The sequence below is a fragment of the Carlito syrichta genome, unplaced genomic scaffold, assembly GCF_000164805.1.
Source record: "Carlito syrichta isolate Samal-C Ts95f unplaced genomic scaffold, Tarsius_syrichta-2.0.1 Scaffold311807, whole genome shotgun sequence".
Taxonomy (NCBI): domain Eukaryota; kingdom Metazoa; phylum Chordata; class Mammalia; order Primates; family Tarsiidae; genus Carlito; species Carlito syrichta.
In genome coordinates, this window is record NW_007255903.1 from 318,308 (window position 1) to 332,114 (window position 13,807).

Below are 13,807 nucleotides of genomic sequence, written 5' to 3' on the forward strand. Positions count from 1 at the left end.
ACAGAAAAAAAAAAAAGAAGAAAGAAATATGACAATTAAGTGCAGCACAGGATCCTCTCCTGGAACCTGGACTAGAAGGGGAAATGCACCTTATGATATCAATTGATAAAACTGGAATGTAGACAGCAGATTAGGAAGAAATATCATATCGGTGTCACTGAACTACAGTTATATAAGTAAATCTTCTTATTCTGAGGTATATAGGAGTAAAGGGCCATGATGGATGCAACTTATTCTCAAATGGTTCAGGGAAAAATAATACATGCCTATAGATGAATCTGGATAAAACTTACATTGGAACCCAGGCATGGTGGCTCTCACCTGTAATCCTGGTACTTTGGGAGGCCGAGGAAGGAGGATTGCTTGAGCCTAAACATTTGAGACTAGCTTGGGCAAAGTAGCAAGACCTCATCTCTACAAAAAAATTTAAAAATTGGCTGGGTGTGGTGGCTCAAGCCTATAATCCCAGCACTTTGGGAGGCCAGGCACAAGGATTGCCTGAGCCTGCGGGTTCGAGACCAGCCTGGGCAACATGGTGAGACCTTGTTTCTACAATAAATCAAAAATTAGCCAGGTGTGGTAGCACAGACCTGTATTTCCAGCTACTTGGAAGGCTGAGAAGGATCACCTGAGTCCAGCAGGTCAAGGCTGCCGTGGCCAGGAATGTGCCACTGCACTCCAGCCTGGGCAACAATGTGAGACTCCAACTCAAAATTTTAAAAACTCAAGCCTGGCTCGGTGGCTCAGCCTATAATCCCATGCCTTGGGAGGCTGAGGTGAGTGGATTGCCTGAGCCCGTGGGTTCGAGACCCGCCTGGACAACTTGGTGAGACCTCATCTCTACAATAAATCAAAAAAATTAGCCGGGCGTGGTAGCACGCGCCTGTAGTTCCAGCTACTTGGAAGGCTGAGGCGGAAGGATCGCCGGAGCCCAGCAGGTCAAGGCTGCCGTGGCCAGGAGCGGCCACTGCACTCCAGTCTGGGCGACAGAGTGAGACTCCAACTCAAAAAAAAAGAAAAGAAAAAAAATTTACAATTTTGGGCCTGGTACAGTGGCTGAAGCCTGTAATACCAGCACTTTGGGAGGCAGAGGCGAGAGAATTGCCTGAGCCCAGGGATTCGAGACCAGCCTGGGCAACTTGGTGAAATCTATTCTCTTATAAATCAAAAAAATTAGCTGGGTGTGGTAGCACATGCCTGTAGTTCCAGCTACTTGGAAGGCTGAGGCGGAAGGATCAAGGCTGTGGTGGCCGTGAGCATGCCACTGCTCTCCAGTGTGGGTGACAAGAGGAGATTCCAACTCAAAAAAAAGAAAAAACATGTTTACAATTTCAGGCCGCGCACGGTGACTCAAGCCTGTTATCCCAGCACTCTGGGAGGCCAAGGCGAGAGGATTGCCTGAGCCCAGGGATTGGAGACCAAACCCGTCTCTACAAGATAAATCAAAAAATTAGCTGGGCGTGGTAGTGCGGGCCTGTAGTTCCAGCTACTTGGAGGGCTGAGGCGGAAGGATCGCCTGAGCCCAGCAGGTCAAGGCTGCGGTGGTAGTGAGCATGCCACTGCACTCCAACCTGGGCGACAGAGTGAGACTTCAACCCAAAAAAACTAAAAAAATGAAATATTTACAATTTCATGTTATGTGAACTTCACCTCAATGAAAAAAAAAAAAGTTAAAGCAGCCCAGTGGCCCATATCTGGAGTCCCAGCTACACTGGAGGCTGAGGCAGGAGGATTGCTGGAGTCCAGGGGTTTGAGGCCAGCCTGAGCAACATAGTGAGACCCCATCTCATTAAATAAATAAATAAAAATTCAAGCAAACAGCAAACCAGTCTGGTGACATGACAAGCGTGCGAGCTTTGCAGTCTGGCTGGCTTGGATTCAAATTCCAACTCTGCTACTTCCTACTTGCATGCCTCAGGTGGATTCCTAATCTCTCTGAGCCTCAGCGTTTCCTCCCTTATGGTAGCGAATAATAAGATGTGTTTCCGGGGTTAATTGTGAAGATAAACTGATATGAAGGTATATAATGTTTCTGACACAGAGGCTGACACAGAGGAAGCACTTGTGTGTTGACAGTTGTGATGGATGATGACAATGATGAAGGTTTGGTTCAACCACATAACCCATGTGGATGAGCTGGGTGAAACAAAAAAATGTCCAGAGTCAGACCCGCCAGTCACGGCGGCTCAAGCCTATAATCCCAGCATTTTGATGGGCCGAGGTAGGAGGATTGCTTGAGCCCAGGAGTTCAAGACCAGCCGGGACAGTGTAGCGGGACCTTGTCTCTACAAAAAAATGGAAAAATTAGCTGGGTGCAGTCCCAGCTCCTAGGGAGGCTGAGGTGGAAGGATCGCCTGAGCCCAGGAGGTCGAGGCTGCAGTGAGCATGACAGTGCCACTGCACACCAGCCTGGGTGACAGAGTGAGACGTCGACACACACACCAAAAAAATCAGACCCTCCAACCTGAGTGCATGCAGGCTAGCATCCTGGTGAAGATCCTGTACTGTGGAGTATAACTCACTACTCACGGGTCTTGTGATCATAGACGGATCACCCTCTCTGGGCCTTAATTTCCTCCTCTAAAAAATGGGGATAAAAATAGTACATACCTCATGAGATTAACGTGGCTTAAGTAAGATAACGTTTGAAAAATACCTAGAACTATGCTTGGTATTGAGGAAGCTCTGGGCGTGTTAAGTAAGATGGGGTTTTCCCCACCACATGTAGATAAGACTTTGGTCTCAACCCCTGCCCAGAGCTGAGGTAGCAGGAGGAGTAACAACCACAAGTGTGAGTAGTAAGCCAGGCACACACACCCACACTCACACACTCACAAGCACCAGACAGAGCTGCCTCCCCTCCCACAGAGTTGCTTCCCCAGACGGGGCGGGTCACAGTCGCCCCTTTCCAGGGTCCAGCTCTCACCATTGCCCAGCCAGGAGGCCACCCTACTATGGCTTTCATGGGAAAGGGGGCAGCTCATGGGGCCAGAATGCCTCAGAGTTGGTCAAATCAGGGAGGCCAGGTGTTGGCCAGGAGAGCCGCATTAGGATACAACCAACTGGCTGTGCACAGTGGCTCACACCTGTAATCCCAGGACTTTCGGAGGCCAGGGCAGGAGGATTGCTTGAGGCCAGAAGTTCAAGACCAGCCTGGGCAATATAGCAAGAACTCACCTCTACAAAAAATAAAAATAGGCTGGGCTCGGTGGCTCAGCCTGTAATCGCGCACTTTGGGAGGCCGAGGTGAGTGAATTGCCTGAGCCCGCAGGTTTGAGACCTGCCTGGACAACTTGGCAAGACCTCATCTCTACAATAAATCAAAAAAATTAGCCAGGGATGGTAGCGCGCTCCTGTAGTTCCAGCTACTTGGAAGGCTGAGTCAGAAGGATAGCAGGAGCCCAGTAGGTCGAGGTTGCGGTGGCTGGGAGCATGCCGCTGCACTTCAGTCTGGGCGACAGAGTGAGACTCCAACACAAAAAATAAAATAAGCCAGGCTTGGTGGCTCAGCCTGTAATCCCACGCCTTTGAGAGGCTGAGGTGAGTGGATTGCCTGAGCCCGCGGGTTCGAGACCCGCCTGGGCAGCGAGACCTCATCTCTACAATAAATCAAAAAATCAGCCGGGCGTGGTAGCGCATGCCTGTAATTCCAGCTACTCGGAAGGCTGAGGCGGAAGGATCGCCGGAGCCCAGCAGGTCGAGGCTGCGGTTGCCTGGAGCGGCCACTGCATTCCAGTCTGGGTGACAGAGTGAGACTCCAACTCAAAATAAAATAAAATAAAATAAAAATTGCCAGGCTCGGTGTTTCAGCCTGTAATCCCGCACTTTGGGAGGCCGAGGTGAGTGGATTGCCTGAGCCCGCGGGTTCGAGACCCACCCGGGCAACTTGATGAGACCTCATCTCTACAATAAATCAAAAAATTAGCCGGGCGTGGTAGCACGCGCCTGTAGTTCCAGCTACTCGGAAGACTGAGTAGAAGGATGGCCGGAGCCCAGCAGGTCGAGGCTGTGGTGGCTGGGAGCGTGCCACTGCACTCCAGTCTGGGTGACAGAGTGAAACTTCAACTCAAAAAAATAAAATAAAAAATAAGAATAAAAATAAAAATTAGCTGGGCAATGTGGCACGCATCTGGAGTCTCAGCTACTCAGGAGGCAGGAGTGGGAGCATCACTTGAGCCCAGGAGTTTGAGACTGCAGTGAGCCATGATTATGCCACTGCACTCCAACCTGAGCAATAGAGTGAAATCTTCATCTCTAAAACATTTTTCAAATTAAAAAATAAAAAGAATATAACCAATTGCCCAGGGCTTGTCAACTTCCAAGCATAGCCTCCTCTGAGACATCCCCTAGGAACCCAGGGATTGGACCCCCAGAGGGTTTCTGGATGAAGACTCTTTACCCCAGAGGCATCTTGGAAATCAAGCTGAGGAACACCACCTCCCAGGAGGAGGCCAGCAGGGCCAGCGCAGTTCTGGATGGGGAAAGAAAGCCTAGGTCACAACACTGAGGCCCCTGCAATATGCTTGCCCCCTCTGGGCCTCGGCTTCCCTATTTGTTTTTTTCTTTTTCTTTTTCTTTTTTTTTGAGTTGGAGTCTCAGTCTGTCGGCTTGGCTTCCCTGTTTGAACACTGGTGGTTGGGTGGAGGGATCAGATGGTCCTGGAAGGCTCCCTCAGCTTCACAGTATGGGTGTATGCCTGTCTCTCAATGTCCCTGCAGGCTCCTGAGGGGAGGCATCTTGCTGCAACTCCCACAAGAACCAGGAGTAGATCCCGCTGACCTCCAAGAGTCACCGAGCAGAAGAAAACTGCTACCAGGCCGTTGCCTTGCTAGACTCTGGTGTGACCATGTGCTCTTTGAGCTATGGCTGTCACCATGCTTCCTGACTTTGGTCCCCTCGCCCACCTTGGGAAGGCGAATCTTTCTTTCTTTCTTTCTTTCTTTCTTTCTTTCTTTCTTTCTTTCTTACTTTCTTTCTTTCTTTCTTTCTTTCTTTCTTTCTTTCTCTCTCTCTTTCTTTCTTTCTCTCTTTCTCTCTCTCTCTCTCTCTTTCTTTTTCTTTCTTTCTTTCTTTCTTTCTTTATTGAGTTGGGGTCTCACTCTGTTGCTCAGGCTGGAGTGCAGTGGCACTCACGGCCACCCCAGAGTCGACCTGCTGGACTCCAGCAATCCTTCCACCTCAGCCTTCCAAGTAGCCAGAACTACAGGTGCATGTTACCATGCCCAACTAATATTTGATTTATCGTAGAGACAAGGTCTCTCCAAGTTGCCAGGGCTGATCTCGAACCTGCGGGCTCAGACAATCCACACGCTTCAGCCTCCCAAAGTGCTGGGATTATAGGCTGAACCACCGAACCCATCCTAATTTACTTTAAATAAACTATATTTATAATCTAAAAAAAAAGAAAAAGAAAACTGCTACCACCACCTTCTGAGCCTCCACGCAGAAGACAGAATCAAAAAGTCCTGCTTTGCAAAGAATAGAATAATTTTCACATGGACACTGACAGGAAACACTGGTTTTTGGTTTTTGGTTTTTGAGACGTGATCTCACTCTGTCACCCAGGCTGGGGTGTAGTGGCACAATCAGGACTCATGCAGTCTCGACCTCCTAGGCTCAGGCAATCCTCCCATCTCAGTCTCTGTAGCTGAGACTACAGGTGTGGCTAATTTTTCTATTTTTTTTTGTAGAGACTGTGTTTCACTATCTTGCTCAGGCTGGTCTCAAACACTCCTTCCCCCTAGGCCTCCCAAAGTGCTGAGATTACAGGCATGAGCCACTGTGTCTGGACTGAAACACTGCTTTTAAGGGAGAGTAAGGTCAGCTGGGGACGACAATTCTGTGTGATCTGGAACCCCCAGTCCCAGAGGAGGAAAGGAGACAGGAAGGAACTTCTGTGCTGGCTACAGATCCAGCCCCTTAAGAATAAACATGCACGGTGGCTCAGCCTGTAATCCCGCGCCTTTGGGAGGCTGAGGTGAGTGGATTGCCTGAGTCCGCGGGTTCAAGACCAGCCTGGGCAGGCGAGACCTCATCTCTACAATAAATCAAAAAATTAGCCGGGCCTGGTAGCGCGCGCTTGTAATTCTGGCTACTTGGAAGGCTGAGGCGGAAGGATAGCCGGAGCCCAGTGGGTCGAGGCTGCAGTGGCCGGGAGCAGCCACTGCACCCCAGTCTGGGCAACAGAGTGAGACTCCAACAAAAAAAAAAAAAAATAGTAAACATGCAGCCAGGTGTGGTGGCTCATGCCTGCAATCGCAGCACTTTGGGAGGTGGAGGTGAAAGGATTGCCTGAGCCCAGGGGTTTGAGACCAGCCTGGGCAACATGGCAAGACTTCATCTCTTGCCATAAATCAAAAAATTAACCGGGCGTGGTGGCACACACCTGTAGTTCCAGCTACCTGGAAGGCTGGCACAAAAGGATCGCCTGAGCACAGCAGGTCGAGGCTGCAGTGGCTGTGATTGTGCCACTGCACTCAAGCCTGTGCGGCAGAGTGAGACTCCTACTCAAAAAATAAATAAATAGGACGGGCTCGGTGGCTCACCCTGTAATCCCAGCACTTTTGGAGGCCGAGGCGAGTGGATTGCCTGAGCCCATGGGTTCAAGACCCACCCGGGCAACCTGGCGAGACCTCATCTCTTCAATAAATAAATAAATAAATAAAATTATCTGGGCATGGTAGCACGCACCTGTAACTCCGGCTACTTGGAAGGCTGAGGTAGAAGGATCACCAGAGTCCAGCAGGTCAAGGCTGCGGTGGCCAGGAGCGTGCCACTACACTCCAGTCTGGGCAACAGAATGAGACTTCAACTCAAAAATAAATAAATAAATAAATGAGAAAACATGCACTTCTGGTATAAATCAAAAGAATAGAGAGCAGGGGCTTGAACAAATACTTGTGCACCTGCGTTCATAACAGCATTATTCATGAAGCCAACATGTGGAAACAAACCAAGGACGTATATACATATGATGGAATATTATTCAGTCTTAAAAAAAAAAAAAAAGGAGGAGGCCGGGTTTGGTGGCTCAGCCTGTAATCCCAGCACTTTGAGAGGCCAAGGTGAGTGGATTCCTTGAGTCCGCAGGTTCAAGACCAGCCCAGGCAACTTGACGAGACCTCGTCTCTACAATAAATTAAAAATTAGCCGAGCGTGGTAGCACGTGCCTGTAGTTCCAGCTACTTGGAAGACTGAGGAGGAAGGGTCGCTGGAACCCAGCAGGTCGAGGCTGCGATGGCCGGGAGCATGCCACTGCACTCCAGTCTAGCAACAGTGAGACTTCAACTCCAAAAAAAAAAGAAGAAGCACTGGGCACGCTGGTTCAATAATCCCAGCACTTTGGGAGGCGGAGGTGAGAAGAGTGCCTGAGTCCAGGGGTTCTAGACCAGGCTGGGCAACATGGCAAGATGTCATCTGGACAATAAGTAAAAAAACTTAACCAGGTGTGGTGGCACACACCTGTGGTTTCAACTACTTGGAAGGCTGATGCAGGATTGCCTGAGACCAGCCAGGTCAAGGCTACGGTGGCTGTGAGTGTGCCACTGCACCACAGCCTGGGCGACAGAGTGAGACTCCAACTCAAAAAAAAGAAGGAAATTCAGATATACACAACAAGGTAAATGAACCTGAATGACATTGTGCTAAGTGAAATAAGTCAGGCACAAAAGGGCAAATATTGATTGTATGATTCCACTTATATGAGGCTTACAGAATAGGTGAATTTCTAGAGGCCAAAAGCAGAATGGAGGTTACTAGGGCCTGGATGGGGGAGTGGGGCAGCAATGGGGAGTTGTTGCTTAATAGCTACAGAGTTTCCATTTGGGATGATGAAAAAATTCCAGAGATCGATGGTTGTGAGGGTTGTACAACCATGTGAATGTAGTTAATGCCTCTGAACTTCAAAATGGTTAAGTTGGCCAGGCACAATGGCTCATGCCTATAATCCCAGCACTTTGGGAGGCCAAGGTGAGAAGATTGCCCCAGTCCAGAGGTTTGTGACCAGCCTGGGCAGCTTGACAAGACCTTGTCTCTACAATAAATCCAGAAAACTAGTCAGGCATGGTAGCACATGCCTGTAGTTCCAGCTACTTGGAAGATTGAGGCAGAAGGATTGCCTGAGCCCAGCAGGTCGAGGCTGTGGTGGCCGGGAGCGGCCACTGCACTCCAGTCTGGGCGACAGAGTGAGATTCTAACTCAAAAAAAATAAAATAAAATAAAAATTAGCCGGGCGTGGTAGCGCACGCCTGTAGTTCCAGCTACTTGGAAGGGTGAGGTTGAAGGATCGCTAGAGCCCAGCAGGTCGAGGTTGTGGTGGCCGGGAGCGGCCACTGCACTCCGGTCTGGGCGACAGAGTGGGACTCCAACTCAAAAAAAAAAAAAAAAAAAGAAATTTCCAGCCTCACCGAATAAGAGGTGACAAGAAATCACCCAAGAATCACTCTTTAGAAATCCCCAGGTAGTCTTCTTTTAGAAGATGGATCAATAAGGACGCTTTTGGCTGCAAGTGGCAGACTAACAGCAGTTAGACCAGAACATTCATTAATTATCGCACGTAACAAGTTGAGAAGTAGGTAGTTTCAGGGTTGATTAACTCAATGGCATCATGACATCACCAAAGACTTCAGTGTTTCTCATATCTTCTCTCTGAAGTCTTCATAGTGTTGGCCTTTGACTACGTATCTATTGCTATGTAACAAATTCCCCAAAACTCATGGCTTTAAACAACAGTAGTCATTTATTATCTCTTGTGGTTTCAGTGGTCAGGAAGAGGGAGCAGCTTAGATGGAGACTATGACTCAGGGTTTCTCCTTACAGAGAGGGCTGAAGTCACCTGAAGGCTTGACTGGGGCTGGCAGCTCCATTTCCAAGAGGGTTCACTCACATGGCTGGCAAGATGCCACTGCCTGTTGGCTCTTCTGTGCATTCTAGAATACCCTCACAGTATGGCAGCTGGCTTCCATCAGAGGGAGCAATCCAGCAGGGACCAAGGTAGAAACTGCAACACTGCCCATGACCTAGCATTCTAGGTCTGTCTTCTGTTGTATTCTGTTGGCCACACAGGCCAGCCCTGGTTGATTGTGAAAGGGGACTACTTACGGGCGTGAAAGCCAGGAGGGAAAGCTCATTGGAGGTCATCTTACTCTACCCCAGCCTCCCTCTTGAGGTAAGTCACTCTCACATAAAAAGGAAGGAGATTCCTCCTGTAATATATTGATATGTATTTATTAGGGTGGAAAATCTTTCCCAGAAATTCCCCAGCTGGCATTTCCTCAGGGTCCATTGGACAGGATTGAGTCACATTCTGTGCCCAGCTGCAAGGGAAGCTGGGCTCCAGAAAGACTGTCGCTGTCTGTGTGGAATAAGAGGAAAGTGGCCATTGGGATAGCAGACAACGTCTTTCACAGATGGCTAACCACCTCAGAGCCCTTATGTTTGCAGGGTTGAAGCGAGCGCCTGGTGTGGATTCCCAAGGAAGAAAGGAAAATTTGAAGTTCTGGATCTAGGACGTGGCAGATGCCAGAAGATATCCTAACCTAGAGCTCCTAAAGCTATCAGTCACCCCAGATAGCAGAAAGCATACAGGGAAAAGACATGCAGAGCTTTCAGAACCGCAAGCTTGGGACCTCAAGTCTGGGACCTTTCTCACGGAGTTTAGCATGTTTTCAAAAAGCATCTTTGATCAGCATGTACTTCCTGGTGAGGACCAGGCTTCAATAGTGACACCGTGTGGCCCTGAGGAGCAATAGCAATCATGAACCACACCAGGCATTGTGTAAGCCCCCAAGTTTCTGGATACTGCAGGGTATTCTCAAGATCCTGGATTTCTTGCTAACAAGACATATGCCAACATGAGCAATTAATTGGTCAAATAAGAGTTGTATACCGCCGGGCTCGGTGGCTCAGCCTGTAATCGGTGGCTGAGCCTGTGGGTTCGAGACCCGCCTGGGCAGGCGAGACCTCTTCTCTACAATAAATCAAAAAATCAGCCGGGCGTGGTGGCGCATGCCTGTAATTCCGGCTACTTGGAAGGCTGAGGTGGAAGGATCGCCGGAGCCCAGCAGGTCGAGGCTGCGGTGGCCAGGAGTGGCCACTGCACTCCAGTCTGGAGGACAGAGTGAGACTCCAACTCAAAAAAAAAAAAAAGAGTTGTATACCATATTGTATACCAAGTTGTGGAACCAATTGTATTTTTAAAAAGTAGGGGCTGGGCATGATGGCTCATACCTGTAATTCCAGCACTTTGGGAGGCAGAGGCAGGAAGATCACTTGAAGCCAAGAGTTTGACACTAGCATGTGCAACATAAGACCTTGTTTCTACAAAAAAAGTGAAAACAAAAAATTAGCCAGGCATGGTGGCAAGCACGTGTGGTCTAGCAACTCAGACGGCTGAGACAGGATTGCTTGAGCACAGTAATTGGAGGTTATGGTGAACTATGATTGTGCCACTGCACTCCAGACTGGGTAACAGAGTGAGACTCTGACTCCAAAAAACGTAAAAAAAAAAAAGTTAAATAAATAAATATAAGAAAAGAAAAAGTAGTGCTATGTACAGTTTTGTTTGTTTATTTATTTATTTTTTGAGTTGGAGTCTCACTCTGTCACCTAGACTGTAGTGCAGTGGCCGCTCCCGGCCACCGCAGCTGTGACCTGCTGGGCTCCGGCGATCCTTCCGCCTCAGCCTTCCAAGTAGCTGGAACTACAGGCACGTGCTACCACACCCAGCTAATTTTTGGTTTATTGTAGAGATGAGGTCTCGCCAAGTTGCCCAGGCGGGTTTCGAACCCACGGGCTCAGGCAATCCACTCACCTCGGCCTCTCAAAGTGCTGGGATTACAGGCTGAGCCACCAAGCCTGGCCGTGTACAGCTTTTAAAATCAGAAAAAAAACCAAAACTACTACTCAAAAAAACAAAAATTAACCGGGCATGGTGGCACATACCTGTAGTTCTGGCTACTTGAAAGGTTGAGGCAGAAGAATCGCCAGAGCCCAACAGGTCAACTCTGGGTGGCTATGAGTGTGCTACTGCACGCCAGCCTGGGTGACAGTGTGACTCAAGCTATGAAACAAAACAAAATACACAGATGATGTATGTTACCCATTTGGCTGCAGGAGTCAGGACTACAAGTGCCACAGGGGTGTCGCTACACCAAAAAGGTCAGCAGTTTATTCTGCGAAAGCCATTTCCCCACTACACCTGGGCTCTCCTGATCTAGCAGCAGTTTGGAAAATTCCTCCTTTCCTTTTGAGTCTGCAGACACAGAGAACAGCAGTTATCAGGGACACGGTGTCAGTAAGGAATGGGCCTGCACTGGGGACAGAGATTAGGATGGGGAAGGGGACACAAGGAAGGGAAGATGGGAAAAGAGAAGCAACGAAGAAGAGGCAGGGGAGAGGAAATGGGCAGAGACAGATGTGAAAGGAGGAAGACAATGTTCCCCACTCCCTCCATCCCCAGCTCTTGCTGCTCCCTGAGCTTTTGTATTGTTTTGTTTTTTTGAGTTGGAGTCTCACTCTGTTGCCCAGACTGGAGAGCAGTAGCCGCTCCCAGTCACTGCAGCCTCGACGTGCTGGGCTCCGGCAATCCTTCCGCCTCAGCCATCCAAGTAGCTGGAATTACAGGCACGCACTACCATGCCGGGCTAATCTTTTTGATTTATTGTAGTGATGAGGTCTTGCCAAGTTGCCTGGGCGGGTCTCGAACCCGCGGGCTCAGGCAATCCACTCACCTCGGCCTCCCAAAGCGCTGGGATTACAGGCTGAGCCACTGAGCCTGGCCACTCCCCGAGCTTTTAACGTCCTCCCCATGGGCTTCTTGAAGCCACTTTCAGTTGGTGCAGACTCCACACCTCATCTCCTCCAGGCTTGGTTCATCTTTATCATGGCACTTGCTGCTCATTATTGAACTTCTCTGCCTTCTCCACAGGTCAGCAAGCCCCTTGAGAGAAAGGCAGTGTCTCAGCCCTTTCTGCCATCCTCCTTGGAGTCTGGCCCAGGTCTTGACTAGAGCCGGAAGACAGGACAGGTGTTCTGAATAGTGACTGAATCTAGCTCCTTAGGCCACTAGCTATACCAGCCTAGAATAATAGCAGGCTCTGGATTTCAGCAAAGGTATTTCTGTCATGCTAGCCTATATCAGTGAAACAGCTAGAATGCTATCTCCTTTTGAAAACACGACCCCGCTGGGCTTGGTGGCACAGCCTGTAATCCCACGCTTTGGGAGGCCGAGGTGAGTGAATTGCCTGAGTCTGCAGGTTCGAGACCTGCCTGGGCAACTTGGCGAGACCTCATCTCTACAATAAATCAAAAAAATTAGCTGGACGATGTAGCACACACCTGTAGTTCCAGTTACTTGGAAGGCTGAGGCGGAAGGATCTCCAGAGCCCAGCAGGTCAAGGCTGTGGTGGCCGGGAGCATGCCACTGCACTCCAGTCTGGGCAACAGAGTGAGACTCCAACTCAAAAAAAAAAAAAAGAAAGAAAATATGACCTCATTCACTTTTGGGACTGTGCAGAGAGAGTCTCTGTGCGCGGAATTTCTTCTCAAGTGAACGGCCCGTGGGTGCTGTCTGCACATGGGTACATCTCTCTGTGAGGCGACCAGAGTCGCTGGGGGATCTGGGGTCATGGTGTTCACAGTTCCCTCTCCCTCTGCCTTGGACTAAAGGCCAAGGAGCAGAGGACAACCTAAGCATCATTCTGCTCTCCAGCACCAGATGTCTGTGCCAGCCAAGTCTGAAGGCCTGACTCTCCTCCTCTGGGGTGAATTCTTTTCCCAGGGGTAACCTAGACCCTCATGCACATAGAGGACACATGTCTCCCACATGTGCCCAAACTGTGAAAGCCAAGGTGGGCATAGCTGAGACTCATACTTGGGTCCTCACAACCAATGAAAGAATTTAAAGACCCAGAGGACATGAGGCCCAGGTGCTAGTCCCAGCTCTGCCCTGTGTGACCCTTGCTCCAACTGTAAAACTCATGCCACCAGGGAAAAGAGAGAGCTCCTGGCCCCTGGCTCCATGTTAGACTACCCTACCACAAATCACTGGAGAAAAAGGCCCTCACAGCTGCCACCAAGAAAAGGCTCCCTGGAAGAGGTGTCTGCCCCACTCTTGAGAGTTAAGGGAGCAAAAAGGTGTCTGTGGGCCCATAACAGGCAGCTTGGACCAGTTATCTGTTGCTGTTTAGCAAATTACCTTCAATACTTAGTGGTTTAAAACAATAACAATAATTTTATTATCGTAAGAATTGTACATCAAGACCAAGTGACATTTATCCCAGGCAATACCAGGTTGATTTAATATTGGAAAATTTATACTAATAAAATAAAAAACAAAAATCAAGGTCTGGCATAGTGGCTCATCCCTGTAATCCCAGCATTTTGGGAGGCTGAGGTGGGAAGATTGCTTGAGGCCAGGAGTACAAGACCAGCCTGGGCAATATAGTGAGACACCATCTTATACTACCCTACCACAAGTCACTGGAGAAAAAGGCCCTCATAGCTGCCACCGAGAGAAGGCTCCCCAGAGGAGGTGTCTGCACCACTCTTGGCTACAAAAACAAAAAAACCTCTTTAGCAAAAAAAAAAAAAAAAATCACATGATCATTTTAACAGATACAGAAAAAGTATATGACATAATCCAACACCCTTTCATAATAAAACATTCAAACTAGGAACAGAAAGGAACTTCCTCAATCTGATGCAGGGAATCTGTTTTTTGGGGGTTTTTTTGAGTTGGAGTCTCACCCTGTTGCCCAGACTGGAGTGCAGTGGCCGCTCCCGGCCACCACAGCCTTGACCTGCTGGG